Source organism: Lynx canadensis, chromosome A3 (genome assembly GCF_007474595.2).
Source record: "Lynx canadensis isolate LIC74 chromosome A3, mLynCan4.pri.v2, whole genome shotgun sequence".
NCBI lineage: Eukaryota > Metazoa > Chordata > Mammalia > Carnivora > Felidae > Lynx > Lynx canadensis.
Genome location: NC_044305.1, coordinates 33,011,705 through 33,032,203, shown reverse-complemented (window position 1 = coordinate 33,032,203; position 20,499 = coordinate 33,011,705). Strand labels below are relative to the sequence as shown.

At 38.9% G+C, this 20,499-nt stretch overlaps 1 long non-coding RNA gene across 1 annotated transcript in view; it reads right to left on the bottom strand.

Moving 5' to 3' along the window:
• The window catches only part of LOC115510332, a 101,898-nt gene that overhangs the window by 34,829 nt on the left and 46,570 nt on the right, over nt 1-20,499 (bottom strand). Inside the window, exon 2 of the long non-coding RNA XR_003967678.1 lies at nt 2,672-2,924. This is a non-coding gene — a long non-coding RNA (uncharacterized LOC115510332). The remainder of the gene's footprint in view (nt 1-2,671; nt 2,925-20,499) is intronic.

Sequence of the window (20,499 nt, the reverse complement as noted above, 5' to 3'; positions counted from 1 at the left end):
AAACAAAACTTACAACTGGGTTAACATTGTTTATTCTATATTCCCTTTGGTTTCCTACAAAATAATCAAATATATTAAAATATCAAGGAGATTTCTTTTAAAAATGAGAATAACTGGGGGGTTCCTGGGTGGCTCAGTTGGTTAAGTGACCAACTTCAGCTCAGGTTATGATCTCGCGGTTTGTGAGTTTGAGCCCCGTGTCGGGCTCTGTGCTGACAACTCAGAGCCTGGAGCCTGCTTTGGATTCTGTCTCTGTCTCTCTCTCTCTGCCCCTCCCCTGCTCATGCTCCGTCTCTCTCTGTCTCTCAGAAATAATTATTGTTAAACATTTTTTTTAAATGAGAGTAACTGGGATCTGTATGACAGGATTTAGTAACTATTTCAGCTACTATCTCTACCTCTGTGCTAAGAGAACCTGAAAGTCAGTTGCATGTTATGAGACACGAAGCAATTACATTTCAGTCACCAGGCTGGATAATTTTCAAGCTTTGAGTTCACTGTATAGATTAGATTATTATTCAGCAAATATTTATTGTTCACCCATTTCAGTGGAAGAACGTACTGCCCCACTCCATTGACTTTGGGCTTGACTGGCTATATTCAGTGGAATGTGTGTGAAAGTACTGTTGTGCCAGTTCCGAGTCTGAGTGTTCAGAAACTTTTCAAATTTCTACTTGTGACCTCCACCTTCAGAAAAAAACATGTGTCAGGTTGCCAGAATGAGGTATGCTGAAGACACCTGCACCCAACCTACAGAGTGAAACACAGCCCCCCAGCAGAGCCCAGATCTGCTGAGCCACATTGGGCCTGTCATTCTGTGAATGTGAGGATATGTTTATTGTTGTATGCCACCCAGATTGGTTGGTTGGTGTTTCATATGGCAGCAGCTGTCTGCTACATTCAGGGTAAGTCACTTTTTAAAGAAATAATGCCTTTCTGTAGTCTGTGCCCTGCTCTAGCATCTGTGTTCTTCACTATTACCCTCGCCTACATGTGATCTCCTCTTCTAAAGTTGCTAGAAAATAGCAAAGGATTGTCTAGCTGCTTGCAACTCAAAATACAGCCCTGATCTGGCACTTTTACCATCACCTTGGTGCTTGTTCCAAATGCAAATCCTCAGGCCCCACTCCAGACCAACGGAATCATTACCCCTGGGTACCAGAGAAGCCCAGAAATGTGCATTTTAAGAAGTTTTCCAGGTAATCCTCCACATACATTAAGGTGATCATCACTTGCCCAGGACTATTTTGGTTTTAGCACTGAAAGTCATTCTTTCTGAGAAACTCTTTGGAAGGGTGGTTACTCCAGGAAAATCAATGTAGTATTATACAGTGATGAGTCTTTTCAGATGGAAGGGATCAAGGATCTGTAAGCTCCTCACCAATGCTCTGTGTCTAAAGCATAAATGAATGAAGTTTTAAGATTCTTATGTGACCAGCCTTTGCATCAAGCATGGGAATAGAAGCTAGAGACACAGTGGGGTTAAACAAGAGGCAAGAAAAAGAACACTAAATGTGTATTTCTAAGACTTGACAGTGCCACATAACAGGTCTAATTTTTCTAAGATGACTCCCACCCTTCTTCACAGACAGAATGAGGTCCCTTTTGTCCCAATTTCCTTAGGCAGCTGTATAGTAAACTTAATCATGTTATATTGAACACTGGGCATGTAATTCCCTGTGCAGGTTAAGCTGTGGTGCCTTGTGATTTCAGAATTCTCTGTCCTAGTCAACTTCTCTTAGCCTGAATTGGAGCCCATCAGTCTGTGGGGCTCAGAGCAACCTAACCATCTTTGGATAGAATCCATCCAAGAGTTCACCCAGTGCCCTGAAGTCCTGCACATGTGCAGGAGCCACAGGAAGCCCTTGGATCAAAGAGAGCTGAGAGAGCCTCGACTGGGCTGCAGGAACATCGTGTAATTTACCCAAACCATCTGCGAGTGACATAAATACCAGCCGCTCAGAACACCTGCACCAGATGACTCAGCACCAAGTTGGGAAGCCAGCAGGGGGTTGAAATAAAAGAAAACAAAAACTTCAGTGACTGGAGCAAAACAAATCATCACATTTTGGCACCAGCTGCACTGGAAAGAAAAAAAAAATGAAAGAAAGAAAATGAGTTGGCAATTTTTAGTCAACTTCCAGTCAGAGGGGTCTGCCAGCTGGATGTGTCAAAGTTTGTGTTGGGGGTGGGGCTGAGGGAGGGGGTTTTTTAAAAAAAAACTAAGAAATACTAAATCCCAGAGACCTACAACAATATTTTCAAGGCCTGGGTTTCTAGATAAAGAGCTGCTGCTGCTGAATTTAAGACACAATATGTTGACTCTGACCTAGAAGGAATGGAGAAAGAGGAGCCCTGTTGATAGAGAAGAAGGAATGAGCAGGTGTGGACTTCGGGCATGCCATGGCCTAGCAAGCAAGCCCAAGAAGTCCTGATGGGCCACGTTCCCTCAACTATGAAGGCATCCATTTATTTAGACACAGTCCTTCAAAAACTCTCAGAAAACCTCCCTGGCAGCTTTAGTCACCATGAAGAAGGCCAGCCATGCAATTTCAAGGGATGAATATACCTTCAGCAGGAAAAGAAAAACCTGATTGCCTGTGAGCTCTTCTAATGAGGCAGTTTCTGGAATTTCAATTACTCTGGGGTGCCTACTGTTTACAGCATTGACCTTGTATTTTCTTTGGTAGAGAAGAGAGATGTGATGAATGGCGGGCACACCACTTTCCGCCTCATCCACCAGATGAATGGCCACAGATATTCTTGGCATCCAAAGTGGTCCAGGTGGTCCCTCTGGCCTGATTTCCTTGGCCAGTTTTCCTTTCTCATCTGGGAATTTTGACCCTCTTCCTTTCCAACTAATTGTATCATATTATCTTTTTGTTCAAGACTGTCTTCTCAGCATAAGGTTGCAAAATCTCAGGCTGTTGAGATAGAAAGTCTCAATTAACCTCTAACCTTGTTTCAGTGCCCGTGGCTTGGGTTATTCCTTACACCTAATGGTGAGCCCATTAATAAGTTGTGCAAAAACAAAACAAAACAAAACAAAACTGTTTTGACCAGGCTGTAATTGCTGCTAAGTGACACTTAACAATGGCTCCCTTGTACCACTGCAAAATGGACAGTGTGGGCCACTCAGGCACATTGCTAAATCCTGGGCAGTGAGATTTATTTGTGATAAGGGCCTCCCTGTATCTCTTTAAGCGCTTCGTCCAACAACCCCCTTGATTGAAGGGTGGTCATTTTTTGGATTGCCAGAACTGACAACATGGCACAAAGCATGAAGGACAACTCCCACAGAGGACTACGAAAGCCTTCCTCCCCTCCTGCTGCAAATATAATTAGTTTATGTTAGCTGGAAAAGGTCAGAGGTTGTCAAAGGGTAGCACAGTCTTTGTTTTTAGGCAAGATAGTGGAATAATTGCTTGATGCTCAGATCTGCAGGTGCTGTAAGGAGCTCATTTGGGCTTGGCAGCCTGCAGGGAAAGCTCATTTCCTCTGGAAAACCACGGAATTCCTTGTGACAGAGTCTATTTGCCGTGACAGGAGTGATTATCCATCCATGCCCTCGGGACAATACCTGCCACACTCTGCCTTCACCTTACTCCCATTTTCACACACTCCAGGCATTGAGCCCCCTTCCTCTCTTTTCTTATGAGAACAGTGGGAACATGAGCAGGCAGACCAACCTGGCAGATTTCATGTGAGAGAATGTCCTGGGTATATTAGGACTACAGGGAGGTGGGGGGAAAGCTCATGCAGCAGTTTATTCAAGGAAAAAAAAAAAAAGAAAGAAAGAAATCAAAAGAAAAAAAAATAAGGGAAAGAGATATTCTATCATAAGGCACTGAGTTAAATGTCACAGTTGGTTTTAAGTGGGAGAATAAAGAGGAAAGGAGAAGAGTCTTTAACTAGAGGGCTTGCTTAAAAATGGACCCCATTTCTCCCAAGCTTATCACTTTCGTTTTGTTTTTCTTACTTGTCTCAAAAAATAGTAACAGACTGTAATGAGATACTTAATTAACTTGGATTACAAAATCTTTAAAAACCAAGGAAGGCTCTCTGTATTTACTCTCCAGTGGACTCACGTTTGCTGTGAGGAAGTCCTTTTGCAGTAAATCTGGGGATATTTTACATATAGGATAGGATGATGCTTTCAGTCTTCTGTTGAGGAGGCAAAGGAAAGTGACTCAGATTCTCCTGCACCTGCTAGTTGTGTGAATTTGGTAGCACAAGTCACTCAGCTGCTTTGTTTGTTACACAGTTAAGTTTCTCCAACTATATAATGAGGGTAATAATGCCTTATTACATTTCTTGCCCAACTGATCCTAGGTTCAAAAGTGTGTTTTAGGGTTTCCTTTCCTACTCCAACATACCACTTAATTGTGATAAATTTAATGTGGATTTTGCTTTCAGTATTTTTCAAATCTTTGTTGCTGGTGGCCTAGGCTAAAGTCATCTCCATGGTGGAAAATCTAGACTCTGGAGGTTCTTGTTGAACCTTTCACTGAGAAATTGGAGGCTTGTATTTAATATCTAGTGTGCCTGCCTCTTGAACAGTCCACCTAACAAGACTTGTTTTGTTTCTTTTCTACTTTCTAGTTCTTTGCTTTTACCTGGCATCTCTGTAAAGGTCCTGAAATTATTTGCTAGCCTGCCATACCTTTGGTCTCTGCATAAATTATTCAGATTTGGAATGTGGATTAAAGCAGAATTTTATACATATATAAATGAGATAATGAGATCAATACTGAGGGCAGCACCTGAATTAACTACATCTTGACAGTAATACAGTTCACATGACTAATTTAGACAGGTTTGTAGCTTTGTGGTGGCACTTAAAAAAAATAAAGAACACACGACTTTGATGTTTTAGGAGGCTGTGCCTTTAATGTGTTTTGACACCTGTTTTGGGGGGTATGCACAAGCAATATGCCTGGAGAAATACTAGCTATGGAGAGTAAGTCAGAAATCTAATTAACTGTGATGAAAAGGGTTTTGAGCCTCTTTATCTTCAATAAGTTAAAATCCTTATATCTAGAGAAAAGTTTTCAAAAATTAAGAAAGGAAAAAAAAGAACTAAATAAAGAAGGAAGTAAACAAGGGAGGACGGGAAGAAGGAAAAAAGGCAATAAAAGGAAGGAGGGAATTGATGGGTTATATTCAATTACCAACAAAAATAAATGTTAATATACTAGAACTCCAGAAAGAGACAGTGAGGATTTATGAATGAATACATTAACAAAAACAAATCAATGAACAAAGAATAAAAACTATTGATTATGGTCTAATTACTGCCCAGCTTCTATCAGACTCTATAGGGTTGTAAAACAAAACCCTTCCTTAATCCTTCATGTCTGATTGGATATACTCTTTTATGAGGTAACATTCAAGAATGTAGACACAGAAGGAGAAATGATGGAAGCTAACAGTGAGAAACTTAAGGTCTTGGGTGGATAAAAAGGCTGGAATAATCACTTGCACAGTCAGGAAGACAAGACCTGAGACTCAGAGGAAGGCTAGGATGCAGGACGTGGATTGGCAGGGAGAGGATGCAGAAGGGCATGGGGAAGGGAAGGGCAAGGCCATGTAGTGGTATATGAATTGCATCAACAGCCCCACGTTTACTCTATCCTGAATCCGTGCCCTTTGCCCTATAATGTGTAATGTCCTCCCACTTTGGGAAGAGTGTTCTGCTGTATACTAATTCTTACTTTGGCCACAACTGTTAGCAAACATGGCATCAACAGAGGCTGTAAAAATATACTAAAGCTCCAGAAAAGTCCTTAAATGTCTCTTCTACATTCCTCCTCTATCTCTGCCATAAGAAAGATGCTCAGATTAGCCTGCTAGAGGATAAGACATGCAAGGCACAGCAGAATTGTCCCAGTGTTTCCAGTCGGATTCCTTCTAGACAAACTAACAGTTGGTGTATCCCTGTCATAGGAGAGAGCCTATCTAAGATCAGCAGAGCATTCTAGCTCATCCACAGCACACTGCAGGCACAAGAATGAACCCATCCAAGACTACAACAATCCTGCCACCCAGCCTAAAACTATGATATAAAGATCCTTACATTTTAAGCAAATAAATTTTGAGGTGATTTGCTATACAGCATTATTATGGCAATAAGGAACCGATACATAGGTCATGCTTTAAATCGTGTGTTAATTAACATAGGCTCTAATTCTATTCTTTATGCTGTAGGTATTTGGAAATTGTCTTTTGTAGATGAGTGAGCATTAGTATGAAGAAAAGTTCAGTGAATTATGTTTGTTTACACAAGAGTAACAGAATTGAGAAAAACATCATCATCAATTCATTCATAACTAAAACAGTGTTCTTGAAATAGCTGGAAACTAAGGAAAAATATTGCACTCACTTGAATTCTCTCAACTAAGCAACAACATTTTATGAAATTTAAAAAGACATCTAAAGTATTGAAAATTTCCTCTGGTACTGCACATTTTTTTAGAAAGGCAATCCATGTTTATTCTTTTTTACAAATTTAATTAACTTAAAATATATGATATTTGAATATAATAGAAAACATACCAACAAGATTATGGAAGAAAAGATTACCAATAATTTTTAAGATTGCCCCTCAGTGATCCTCCCCACATATAACCTCATCTGCCTTTGCCTCTCCTCAAAAATGACCATCAACCTGTACTTTGTGATCATCCACACTTTTTCTTTAAGATTTTTAGGCTTAGGACTCTCAAATATTTAGGACAAACTATGATCTCTTTTATCTGCAATACCTTATTTCTAACCATATACAATTCCATACATGTAGATGTCACACTTGGTAGCCTGCTGTCACCTCAAAAATAACATGTCTAAAAACAGATTTACCACTGCCCCCAAAAAACAACTTCCTTTCCAAAATGTTTGAGGTCTGCCAATGCCCACACCCTGTCCCACAAACCAATGCCAAAGTGGTCATGAGGTTGAACAAGAGAGGAAGCATAGACAGCTTGGCACAAATCCTTCACCACTGCAGAAAAACACTTTGATCCACATACGGCCAGTGGGTCACTAGCAACATCTTGAAATCATAAAGGTTACATATAATTACAAAATTATAGACAGTCCTCATATTTTCCCACTCACCTGACTGAATAAAGACTTGGAAGCAACCAAGATGTCCTTCAGTAGATGAATGTTTAAATAAACTGTGGTACATCCAGACAATGGAATATTATTCAGCACTAAAAAGTAATGAGCTATCAAACCATGAGAAGACATGGAGGAAACTTAAATGCATATTACGAAGTGAAAGAAGCCAATATGAGAAGTCTACGATACTGTATGGTCTCAGCTGTATGGCATTCAAAACTGTGGAGACAGTAAAAAGATCAGTGGATGCCAAGGTGGGTGGGGAGAGAGTGAATAGGAGAAGCACAAAAGACTTTTAGGGCAGTGAAAATATTCTGTATGATATTGTAATCATGAATATATGTCATTATATTTTTTCCAGGCTCATAGAGGAAACCCTAATGTCAATTTTGGACTTTGGGTAATAATGATGTGACAATGTAAGTTCAGTAACTGTTCACTAATTGTAATGAATGTACCACTCTGGTGCAGGATATTGATAATGGGGAAGCTATGCATATACAGAGCTGGGGAGTATATGGGAAATCCCTGTACCTTCCTCTCAATTTTGCTGTGAACCTAAAACTGCTCTAAAAAATATACACTCTAGGGGCACCTGAGTGGCTTAGTTGGTTAAGCATCCAACTTCGGCTCAGGTCACGATCTCACAGTTCATGAGTTCGAGTCCCGCATCAGGCTCTGGGCTGACAGCTCAGAGCCTGGAGCCCACTTCGGATTCTGTGTCTCCCTCTGTTTGCCCCTCCGCTGCTTGCACTCTGTCTCTTGCATTGTCTCAAAAATAAATAATATTTAAAAAATCTTAAAAATATACAGTCTATTATTTGCAAAGGTTATTTAAGAAAAAGTAAAAACGTGCAATTATTTCATTATTTTTTACATTCTAGAAAATGTGTAACTAATTCAGTCATCAATTGGATGACAGAGACCTATGGATAAATAAGACAGGAGACACCACTGCTTTCATGTAGCTTATCTTCTATTATAAGGGATGGATAATGAGCAAATAAACAAGATAATCTGAGAAAATGTTAAATTCTCAGAAAGTAATGAAATAGAATGATTTGACAGAGTTGGACTTGAGCATGGAGATGCTACTTGAAATAGGACAGCCAAGCAAGGCTATTTGAAAGGATCACGTTTAGACCAAAACTGAATGAGAAGTTGCCATATATAATTATAATGAAAAACCATGGCTGAAAGGGGCCAGAGGTAAAAAAGAGACAAAAACAAAACAAACAAAACAAAACAAAAACAAAAAACTTGCATCAGCTTGTGAAGAACATGAGGTTTCCATAAAATTATAAATTCTATTTAAGGTCAGATTATGGAAATATGGGGTAACAGTGCTGCTGGCAGGGATGTGATGCCACCATGTCCCATTTTTTATGTTACTTTCTATGTTAAAACACCTCAAGTCTGGCTTGTAAAAAGGTTATTTCATAAATATGCAGAGCAGTACTAAGCCATGTAAACTCTCTTGTCTGATTCTCTGTGATGAACTAAGGTACATTTAAATAAAAATAAGTGGTGTATCTACAATAGATTTTTATTTATAATTACTTTTGGTTTATAAAGTTTTAGAAACCAAAGAGAAACTGCCTAATTATAAAATGGGAAAGTTAGTCCTGTAACTGAAAAGTACAGGAATAGAGTTGATTTAGGGATGGATGGATCCAGGAGCTCAGCTGAGAATATCAGAGCTCAGTGTCTTGCCATCTTTCAGCTCAGTGCTCCTCTGCCATGGCTTACCTCTTAGGGAGATTTCCCCTGCCTACCAGCTTCTCATCCAGTGGCTTGAGAACTTCCATCTCCCAAGACTTACAAGAGTGGCTCTGGATTGGGTTTCACCAGTATTTGACTTTTGACTACTACTGCCAAGTTATATGTCCATCCTTGAATGTCTTCACTGTGACCAAAGTAAAGTAATGGAATACACAGGGTTGGCTAATAGTAGAGAAGGGGCTTTTCCCACAAGAAAATCAAATTCAGTTACAAAACTGTGGTGAAATCTGTTCTGGGCAGGCACAAATAACAGATGCCTGTGATGGCAATGGTTCTCAAAGTGTTGGCTGGACACCAGCAGTGTCGGGACTACCTGCTAGAAATGCAAAGTCTTAGGCTCTAACCTATGGTTGCTGAGTCAGAAACTCTGGGGACCCAGTAATGCATGCTTTAGCAAGTCATCCAGGTGATTCTGATGTGCATGAAGTTTGAGAATCACTTCTCTGTGCCATCATACTTGGAACAAAATCCACACCTCCTTTCCACAATCCACAAAGCCACATATATACTACATGATCCTCTCTATCTCTTAGACCTCATCTGTGTCATCTTCACCTTGATCATTTAATCTTCTAATTCTCAACATTCCAAGTAATTATCATCTCACCTCACTTGTACGTGGTGTTGTTCTGTTTAGAATGTTCCTCGCATGGCTAGTTCTCATAATTACGGTATCCCCTGTTATCTCTCAGAATCTTGACCACAATAAGGCATCTCTCTCTCAACCCAAACTCTATCACATTTTATTTCCTCTATTTTTATACCATAATACAAAATTATCTATTAATTATCTATTTGCTTATTAAGCTAGACAAATACTAAGATAGAAATTTTTTTTCTGGAAACCAATTTGTCAATAAATTTCATATATAAAAAAAAAAAAAGAAATTTTTTTTCTGTTTCTCTGTCCAATATACTTAGAATATAAGTGCTGTGTGATCAGTAGTATTTGACTTTTGACTACAATATCTCTAGTACATAAAATAGTTCCTGGCATATAGAAAGTGCTCACTAAATATTTATATAATCATTTAATAAATAAATCATTTAATTCACTATCGTTTTTCCTGCTGCTCCATTGTCACTATCAGACCTCAAAGAAGGGAGCAGAAGAGGGAAATTATTAAGTATGGTAGGGGTCAGGACATCCCCAAGGGAAGGAATTACAAAAACCACAAGCACAGTGCTTAGTAATACAAACTGAGGGGGCTCCAGTTTTTCAAATAAAACCATTCTGGCTTTCCAGGCATGAAGACCACATCCTTTCAAGATGCTTGTACTAAAGGAAAAAAGCGAAGAATGATCCCTTTAAAATAACAGAGTAGGATATTTAAATTTGGGTTTTTCCTTCATTTACAGTACAATTTCATCTTTTATGGGACAACACTGGCCTAGAGAGAGAAGGATAGGAGAAAGACTTATTTCAAACAATGTAAAACTGAGGAATTGGATTCAAAGTTTGGGGTAAGAAGAAAGAAGAAAGCTGTATAAGGACTAAAGGACTAAAACAGGAACTTAGCGATAGAGATAAATACTCTTATGTGGGTAAGAAGAAACAGCTTTGGGAATAAAAATAATAAATTGCCTTAAAATAGTCTGAAAATTCATTTATGCCAAGGGTTCACAGATATTGTGATGGCCTTTCCAACTGTGGCATTTTTCTGGGTATGGTTCCCTATAAATAGATTCAGCAATCCCTAAAGAGTGGCATAAGGAATCTGTTGGCAGTCAAAATTAATTTCACCATTGGACTATTATTGTAGATGTTCCCACATTTCTGATATTACTGAAACATAGGTGGTTTTGTTCTTTATTGTTCCAAAGGCATGTCACAACTTATTCTTTTTTTAATTTCTATTTAAAAGTTTGTTTTTTAATGTTTGTCTATTTTGGAGAGAGAAAAAGAGAGAGAGAGAGAGTGCAAGCAGGGGAAGGGCAGAGAGGGAGGGAGGCACACACAGATTTCGAAGCAGGGTCTAGGCTATGAACTGTCAGCACAGAGTTGCACATGGGGCTCCAACTCAGGAACCGTGAGATCATGACCTGAGCTTAAGTGGGATGTTTAACCGACTGAGCCACCCAGATGCCCCGTCACAACTTATTCTTGGTAGTAATTCTTGACGTAGAGCAAAAACTTTGATAAAAATTCACCAATAATGTAGAATTTCCCTTTCCCCAAAAGGTTCAACATCCTTTAGGGCAAAAAAATTTAGAAGTTTAATATTCAAGTGTTAACTTGAACAGTTATGAACTTTAGCTTGATGTATTTTTCTTGTGTAGGGAGAGAAGCATCAGCAATAATATTTTAAATCTATTGCCAGCGGATTTGGAGGACAAAACCCTGAGAAAGATAGGAAACTACCTGCCATTGTGTCTGCTTTACAGGAGGGAGACTGAGAGTTTCCTATACTCATAGTCATTTAGAGCCAGTAGGTAAGCTGTAACTAGAATCTAGGTGCTTTGACCCAAGTTTTATTACCATTATAACAATAAAATGTATAATCCACAAAATTAAACAAAAAAAAAATAAACAAACCATCCCAAACCTTGAATGACAACAGAGTAACAGGAGCCAAGGAAAGCCATTTTAGCTAATTTTTAACTGAATTTTACTTACAGCAGAACAGGGAGGTTAAAAAGCAAAGGATCTGGACTATATGTGAATCCTGACTTGACCATCTGGGCAGTTTTTAATCTCTGTGTGATATTTTCCTCATCTGGAAAATGGATTCATACCAATACCAACCTCATAGGATTGTTATGAGGAGTTAATGAGATAATGTTATGTGCTGAGAAAAAAGAGCTTGTAAAAAAGAGAAAATGCTTTAAAAGCATTCTGTTATTCACTAAAATCAGTTTAAAATTTCTATTTTAATGATTGAGAATGAGAATTCATGAAGAGCATGTTTTGATAATTTCATTTTGATCTTCACCACAGACAGAAATGAATGCCAAGGAAGCTATCCAACAGGTGTAACAGAATGTCTATCCAGAATTACAGCTCCAAAACACCAAAGTCTTCCATTGACCACGAGTGATTGGTACCTTCAGTGATTTCACTGGGGAGAAAATTTGCAGTGAAGAAGCAGTTACATTTGGATTCTCTAAATGAGCAAAATTAAAATGTTAAGTAGTCAAAATGATGAGAACATGAAAAGCTGCCTATAACCAAAGGGGCTACAAACATATATGCATGCAAAGCAGCACCTTCCCTTATTTATAATACATCTTGTCCTTTCTGTCACATTTAAGAACTCACCCACCATTTCCAAAGGTTTTGTGTATTACTAATCATTTTAAAAGGAATGCCAGGTACACATGTGGGAGACCTTTCTTATAATAAAATTGGATTGGAAAAAAGCAAAATTATGAATGTTTAGCAAAAACAAACTTTGAAAGGAAACTCAACTTTTTTTTTAATGTTTCCTTGGGCATTTTTCTAAAATCAGCCTCGTTTCTGCATAATATTTTTCTTGGTTGGGCAAAGGCTGGTTAAAATATTCATTATTTTTTTAATGTACTATGCTGCTATTTGCAGCTTCAGGTAGTTAATATTTGTGTTTAAGCTTTGCAGTTCAAATGGGAAAATCCACCCTAAACAGCATTGCTGAACAGCATGAAGGAATCCTTCGAAACAGGAGGTCCCTTTCCTGAATACCAATCAGTGTGGCTTTCCTCTGTGGCTGGGAGAGGAAGCACTGACCAATGTTTGCACTCCGCCATGTCCTGCATGTCACAAGCTTAATTTCTAACACTGGCCGCCTTGTCGACAGAATTTCCGGATGGCAGAATGAATTGGACCTCTGAAGACCGATGGCGCTACTATGTCTCCAGATGAAGTCAACGTCTTCTGGGACAACAGCATGAAAAGCTGAAATATAATCAGCAAGAGCCTGGCTCAAGATTACCTCAAAGAGTACATGTGTATGTAAATATAACAGGTCAACCCTTTAAGAAGAATCACTAGTATTTATATACCAGGCTTGGGTTAAAATGCAAATGCAGGAAGACAGCAAGAGACCTTTGAATGATGACTAAGGAAAGGATTCTCTTCACATTGGCAAATTTAGATTCCAATTAATATTTGCTAACTTTTATTGTAGACCACGTCCACATCTCCTATCTCATTTAATACTGACAATTATCTCTTATAGAGAAACTGTCAATTAGGAAAATAGAAATGCAGAAGTTAAGGTTCAGAAAGGCTTAACTATACTTCCTCAAGAGACAGACTATTTATTATTTTTTTTCAAATATATAAATTTAATACTTACTATGTATCACAATCTAAGCGCCAACCAGATGAGCACAATTATGAGCAAGATGACTGGGATACGAACTCAAGTCATGTGCAATACTATATATTATTTATTCCTTACGTGATCAGTTAACTCACTGATCTTAGATCATTATATCCACTTATAATCATTATCCTGGACATTCATGTTATCTTTAAATAAATGTATGTATCTTTAAATAAATAAATGCATGTACATTTAAATAAATGTAGGGGCGCCTGGGTGGCGCAGTCGGTTAAGCGTCCGACTTCAGCCAGGTCACGATCTCGCGGTCCGTGAGTTCGAGCCCCGCGTCAGGCTCTGGGCTGATGGCTCGGAGCCTGGAGCCTGTTTCCGATTCTGTGTCTCCCTCTCTCTCTGCCCCTCCCCCGCTCATGCTCTGTCTCTCTCTGTCCCAAAAATAAATAAACGTTGAAAAAAAAAATTAAAAAAAAAATAAATGTATATTTACCATATATGTTTTTCTTATATTTTTCCTCATTTCTTTCTCACATGGAGAAAATAGCAACCCTATCTCTGTATAATTCCCATGTGTTACTTCCCATCCTCTCCACAATGGTTAATTTATTCCCACAAAGGCTTTGAGATCATCAATTGTCAGAATGGTTTCTGTCCTTCTGAGGGCAGAAAAGGGGTTACTTTCAGGAGGCACTGACTTCTTATCAAGGAACCACTGAGATGACAGGGAGGGAGAATGAATGTTTCTCTGTTACCTTCTCCTACCTCCTTTCCTTAACTCAGTCCCTTTCCCACCCTTATTGTTCTCTGGCCTAGCCTGGAATACCCATGCCAGTTTGACTAGAATTAATCTAGGTTACAACTGCCAGGCAAACATTAGTGAATATGGGACACTACTGGTTCCAAAATAAATTTTGCAGGCCCCTCAATGCGGTCTAATCTGCAGTCTAGGTTGCTGCTCTCCCAGGTATTGGTTGGTTGTTTTTATCACTATCCATGTATTTCAAGGTTGAGAGAAAAGCTTGACTTCTTTGCTTCTAGTTGCTGTTTTTATTGCATTCACCTTCATTCTCAATGACAATAACAATAGTACTAATCTGATCAAAAAATCCACCTCTTGCATCCCATGCTGTTTGCCTCTACTGTGTTTTTCTTCTTTCCACAGTCTCATCTACTAACCTCCTGGTCACACCCTCTCATTCATCCAACACTCTGACACTGGGCTAGTATTTTTCATCTTTTCTCCTATTACAGGAATGACCCACTACCCACATCCCACTCTTACTTCATTTGCTCACCCTTCTCCTTTTCCTACTCTCCACCTCACTTCCCCACTCATAACAACTAACTCCATGAGCCTTGTTATCTCATGTAAATGCTCTACCTTGAAAATTTAAGCATGCTCTTCCTGACTTGACCTCTTCCTTGTCAAGATTATATTTTAACTATTTTTGTTATGACTTGCTTTTGGCTTCACAATGCCCTCACGCTTTCCATTTTCCCCACACCTTCATATTCCTCGGTAACCAGTATATACTTTAAGATGCTTTACACAACAATACCTGCCTAACTTATTTCATAAATGGCCTTGCCTCTCTGTCTGTCTGTATTTTCTTCACACTTTCTGGAAATTCCCAGAGTTTAACGTATTTTTTGGTGCTCCACCCAAGCATTCAAATTTTTCTGAAGAAATGCACACGATAGGGCTTTTGGATTCTACTACCAAAAGATGATAATTATTATGAATGAGCTCTCAATACTATTGGGGACTTGTGGATTCATTGCTTTAAGGGCCCAATGCCTTGCCCTTCAACTGTATCTACACCACCCACCCCCACCCTTGCATACAACTGTACAGCATGAGAGGTTCTCCTACTAAAGAGGAACAGTCACTTTCCTTATTCTTTGATCCTGAGTTTGGGCATTTAACGGGTCTTGCCAACAGAATGTTAGCAGATGTGATGAACGCAGAGGCTTGAGAACATCTTGCATACTTCTATTTCTGCTCTTGCATCTCTGCCTTGGTCATGAGAACATGCCTGGGATAGCCTACTAAAGATGAGAGACACATGGGAGAGGAATAATTCCTCCCAGTGACCCAGTGGAAGCCAGCCTAGTGACAGTCAGCCAATCTCAAAATACATGAGGAAGCTCAGACAACTATAGAAGAATTACCAAGCTAGTCCACAGACTCATAAGCTAAATAAAAGCCTATTGTTTTAGGTCACTCACCTTTGGGTTGGTTTGTTACATAGCACTGCTGTGGCAATAGATAACTAATACTATAAGCTATGTATATCTGATATACTTGTGCCCTAATTCCCAAAATAATTGGTTTCTTCTCCTCATTTTCAAAAAATAGCCACATGCTTCAGAGAGAACGGAGGCCATCTAATCCTAACTCCCTCAACTTCTTTCCATAAAATCTACAAACATTCTAGCATCTATATCATCCTGTCCCTGTGTCTCTCCAATCTCAAAAGAGAGCTGACTTTTTGTTGTCCATGCAATCTATACTTTAGATCCAATCCCTTACTATTATCATGTGTTCTGTCTTATATGTGCTCAGCCTTTCCTTATGAACATAGTATCTTCACCCCTCAATTCATATCTATCTGGCCGTTAGCCCCTTCCTTCTATGTAAAAATTTTACTTGGGTTACCAGTGACCCCTAAATCAAAACTTTTTCAATTCTTACCTTAATTTACCTTTCAGAAGAACTCAATACTACAGAACTCAATAGTTAAGACTACAGAATTTTGATTCTTAAAATATTCTCTTGTCTTTGTTTCTATGACAAAGGCTACTTTGTTCCCCGCCCCCCTTAAATGTTTATATCTCTTATATCTTCACTTCAGATTTAATCTCATTTATCATGCCAAGAAATGTTATCTTTCAAGGTTTTTCCCTAGGCCACCGTATATTCTACATGAAAACAAGGAGATCCCTGGGTGCCTGAGTGGCTGAGTCTGTTAAGCATCTGACTCAATTTCAGTTCAGGTCATGATCTCATGGTTCATAGGATAAAGCCCTGCATCAGGCTCTGCACTGATAGTGTGGAGCCTGCTTAGGATTCTCTCTCTCTGCTCCTCCCCCACTCATGCACACGTGTGCACATGCTGTCTCCCTCTCTCTGTCTCTCTAAATAAATAAATAACTTAAAAAAATTAAAAATAAAACAATGAGATTCCATCTGGGCCAATGGCTTCAATTTTCACCTCACTACAGAGAACTTACAAATTAGTGTCTCTATCACAGACCTCACCTCTGAACTCCAAACCCATTTACTCAGCTGCCTCTTTGATATGTCGTTTGGATATCACTAAGGCACCTCAAATTCAGCAGTTTCAAAATAACGTTCATTATCCTCCCCCTCCCCAAATTGATTCTACCTTCAGGGTTAACTATCTCAGAGAATGAGATATCATCATCATGGCTACCTCCATATGGCTACAAAACCAGAAATCTTGGAGTCATCCTTTACAACCTATCATATGCAGCCAGCGACAAGTCCTGTGGATTTTATCTTCTGAACAGCAGTCAACGATGGCCATTCTCTTCCCATCTGGGGCCATTACCTTATTCTAAACTACTAGCTTCTCTTGATTAGATTACTGTCTCACAGTAGTCTCACTGCCAACAAAGTAGACTCAGAATGTATAAAAATTATTCTCTCTTTCATGCACAGTTATGTTTGAAAACATCTAAGTTTTCATTTCACTTGGAATAAAAATCAAAATTCTTTTTTTTAATATTTATTTATTTTTGAGAGAGAGACAGAGTGTGAGAGGGGGAGGGGCAGAGACAGGGAGACACAGTATCTGAAGCAGGCTCCAGGCTCTGAGCTGTTCCCACAGAGCCCGACACGAGGCTCAAACTCACGGACCATGAGATCGTGACCCGAGCCGAAGTCAGTCACTTAACCAACTGAGCCACCAGGTGCCCCTAAAAATCAAGATTGTTAAGATGACTTCCAAGGTTTGTTCTTGCAACTACCTATTTTTTGCAACCTCATTCAAACATCCCCCTACTCTGCCATCTAGCCACTCTGACCTTTTCTTCAGTTCCTTGAACTTCTCATGCATCTTCTTGCTATAAGTCACACCTCCAGAAGAGTTGTAGCTGCCAACTCCCAGCCACTTGCTATTTCTCTGGGCAGGAACATCACCTCTCATGTACTATAGCACCTTCTGAAAGCTGAATACCCACCCATCTGGATTCTTCTTTGCTATCTATTGCTAGAACTTCTTCCAGCCATTCGCTTTACTGTCTTGTCTTCATAGTTTCTACAAATCAGCTGGTCTCAGTTTGGCATCAAAAATACCCTGATTTTGACACATTCCTTTTTTTTTAATTTTTAAAGTTTATTTATTTATTTTGAGACAGAGAGAGCATGAACAGGGGAGGGGCAGAGAGAAAGGGAGAAAGATAGAATCCCAAGTAGGTTCTGCAGGGTCAGTGCAGGGCCCAATATGGGGCTCGAACTCAGGAAGCTGTGAGATCATGACCTGAGCTGAAATCAAGAGTTGGATGCTTAACCAACTGAGCCACATAGGTACCCCCTGACATATACTCTTAATTCTGAAATATTTAAACTCTACCGTATTCTTATCTATAAACTCCTAGATGATTCTTAGACAAATAAGCATATAAGAATTTCAAAGAAATCCTTCACACAATCCTTCCTTTCACTCTGATTGAGTTCTACAATGTCAGGGGCTGTATCTATCTTATTCACTAATGCATTCCCAGCACCTAAAGTAATATCTGGCAGAATAAGCATCAATAAACATTTGTTGAATGAAGGAGGAAAGAGAGTGGAAAAGGAAGGGAGAGAGGGAGAAGTGAGGGAGACAGGAGGGAAAGAAGGGAGAAAACAGCATGGAATAAAAATGATGATATTTTCAGGCTCCAGAATCCAATTGTCAAAAATCAGGAATTAATCCTCCCCCCTTGTGTTATAATTACCAAAGCAATCTTTCCATAAAGAGTGAAATCTGCTCAACTGGTACCCAATTCATAATATAGTAGTGTCTATTCTTTCTTTTAAAAAATGTAGACGTAGGGTTTTGATGTAGCACTGGAAAGATAGAGTTTAGAATGGCCTCATAAATCTCCAGAAAGTGAGTGTGAGCACAAACCTTCAAAGACTCTCTTGGGTTATGCAACCTGCCTCTACATGCACCCCATCCACTGCTGCAACCACTTTGGAATGTAGCTGCTTTCAAGGAAGTAGTTCAATCTCTACAAGCTGAGAGTTTCTCCTTTGACCTTTCACTCTCCCTCTCTTTTGATCACTTATATCACCTTTATATTCAGATATGTATTATAGGTACATTTCTGTCTCTTGGCCTGATTCAGCAAATATCTAATGTTGCCTTGTGTTTTTGGTTTTAGTTCACTGTCAACATTCTGAGAGGTAGGGTCTGAAAATCCAGACAAATTTATTCAGATCTGTTTTTGTCATGAGGTTGTTGTTGTTTTGGTTCCCTACAGAGTGAGTTTTTCCAGCTAAGGCTTGCTGAATATTCAGCTCAACAATTCAGCAGGTATATACACTGTATTGGGAAGGAAGCAAAAGGAACCATATCTGCTACATCAGAAGCTAAGAAAAGGCTTTGAGAGGAAATGTCTAGTGGGTAGGGGTTAACAAGAAAGGGCAAGGGACTGCTTGTATCATATTATCCTAGTTTAGAGGCAATCCATCTCAGGGTTTTCAGCCAGAAATATAGACCAAAAAGAGAGCGTGTCCGTTTTTACACATTCCCAACTTTTATATCTTAGTTCATAACATGAATATATATTCCAAACAATATATATAATTATTTTATATATTATATATCATATATATTGCATACACATTTTTAATAATATTAACACACATAATATTAATATGCATATTATATATTATATATGTAATATATATACACATATAGATCCTAAAAAAATATATACTAACACATACACATCTTTTTATAGGATCTCGCAAAAGATCTCCTACACCACCTTTTCTCTAGAGGATCTAGGTGATCCTGACCCAAATCAACTTATCTGGATGAAGACACAATGGTGTGTTACCCCTCCCATTCTGTTGACTGGGATGGGTCATGGCTTCAGCCCAACAGGCTTGGTTTCTAACTCCCAATTCTACCAGATGTCTCTAAGGAGCTGGGCAGGGCAGGTTATGTAACATCCCTAAGCCTGTGTCTTCTCATCTCTTAAAATGAGCTAATATAAATACCAATCTCCTGCAGGTTTTGTGAGAACTAATGCCTGAGGTGCCCAGATAATAGCAGGTTCTTACAGCTGTTGGATTCTTTCCCATGTTGCTTGTGGAACATAAGACTTATAGCATCTTTTAAAGTAGTATTAATTCTTACCCTTATTGAGAAAGAGCTGCTCATCTGAACAGAGAAATTTTACCTAGAATAATATTATTTAGATCCTTTTCCCAATCGAAAAATTTGACCCCCAAATTAACTCTTCCACTTATTTTTAAATACTATTTGCTTTTGAAGCGCTTCATTATAGATGGGCATTGTTTTATCTGAGAGTAACATAAAAAACATTATGTGTGTTAAAAATGTATAAAACTCTATTTTAACTATAGAACATCTTGGTGTTCCCATGTGCACAATCCTATGACAGATATAAGGAAGGTTAACACAATATCCCAGCTTTTCAGAACTTTATTCATTTATTAACACTTACATGCTTGAAACACTGAATTAGGAGTCTGTGATACACTGGTGACCAAAGCACAATTAAGTCCTTGCTTTCATGAATTTATGATCTAAAGGTACAGATAGATATTAATCAAGAAATTACACTAATAAATAAATAATTATGAGGCTGTGCTGCTGCTGTGTGCTCCATGCTAGGACATGTGTACAGTACAAAAATTCAAGAAATATTTGCTGAATGAATAAATGAATGAATGCTGATTGACTGAAACTGAAGTAAGTATTCAGTTTGATTTTGAGAATGGAGCAAAAGAACTCATCTCATACTAAAACCTGAAAGATAATTGGAAAATAATCAAGAAAATGCTTTCTGGGAATGGGTGCTATAGAAAGGGAGTATAGGGGCACCTGGGTGGCTCAAGTCAGTTGGATGTCCGGCTTCAGCCTAGGTCATGATCTCACTGGTCTTGAGTTCAAGCCCCGTATCGGGCTCTGTGCTGACAGCTCAGAGCCTGAAGTCTGCTTCAGATTCTGTGTCTCCCTCTCTCTCTCTCTGTTCCTCCCCCACTCATGCTCTGTGTCTTTCTCTCAAAAATAAACATTAAAAAAAAGAAGAAGAAAGGGAGTAAATTAGGGTTTTCCAAAGAAACAGAATG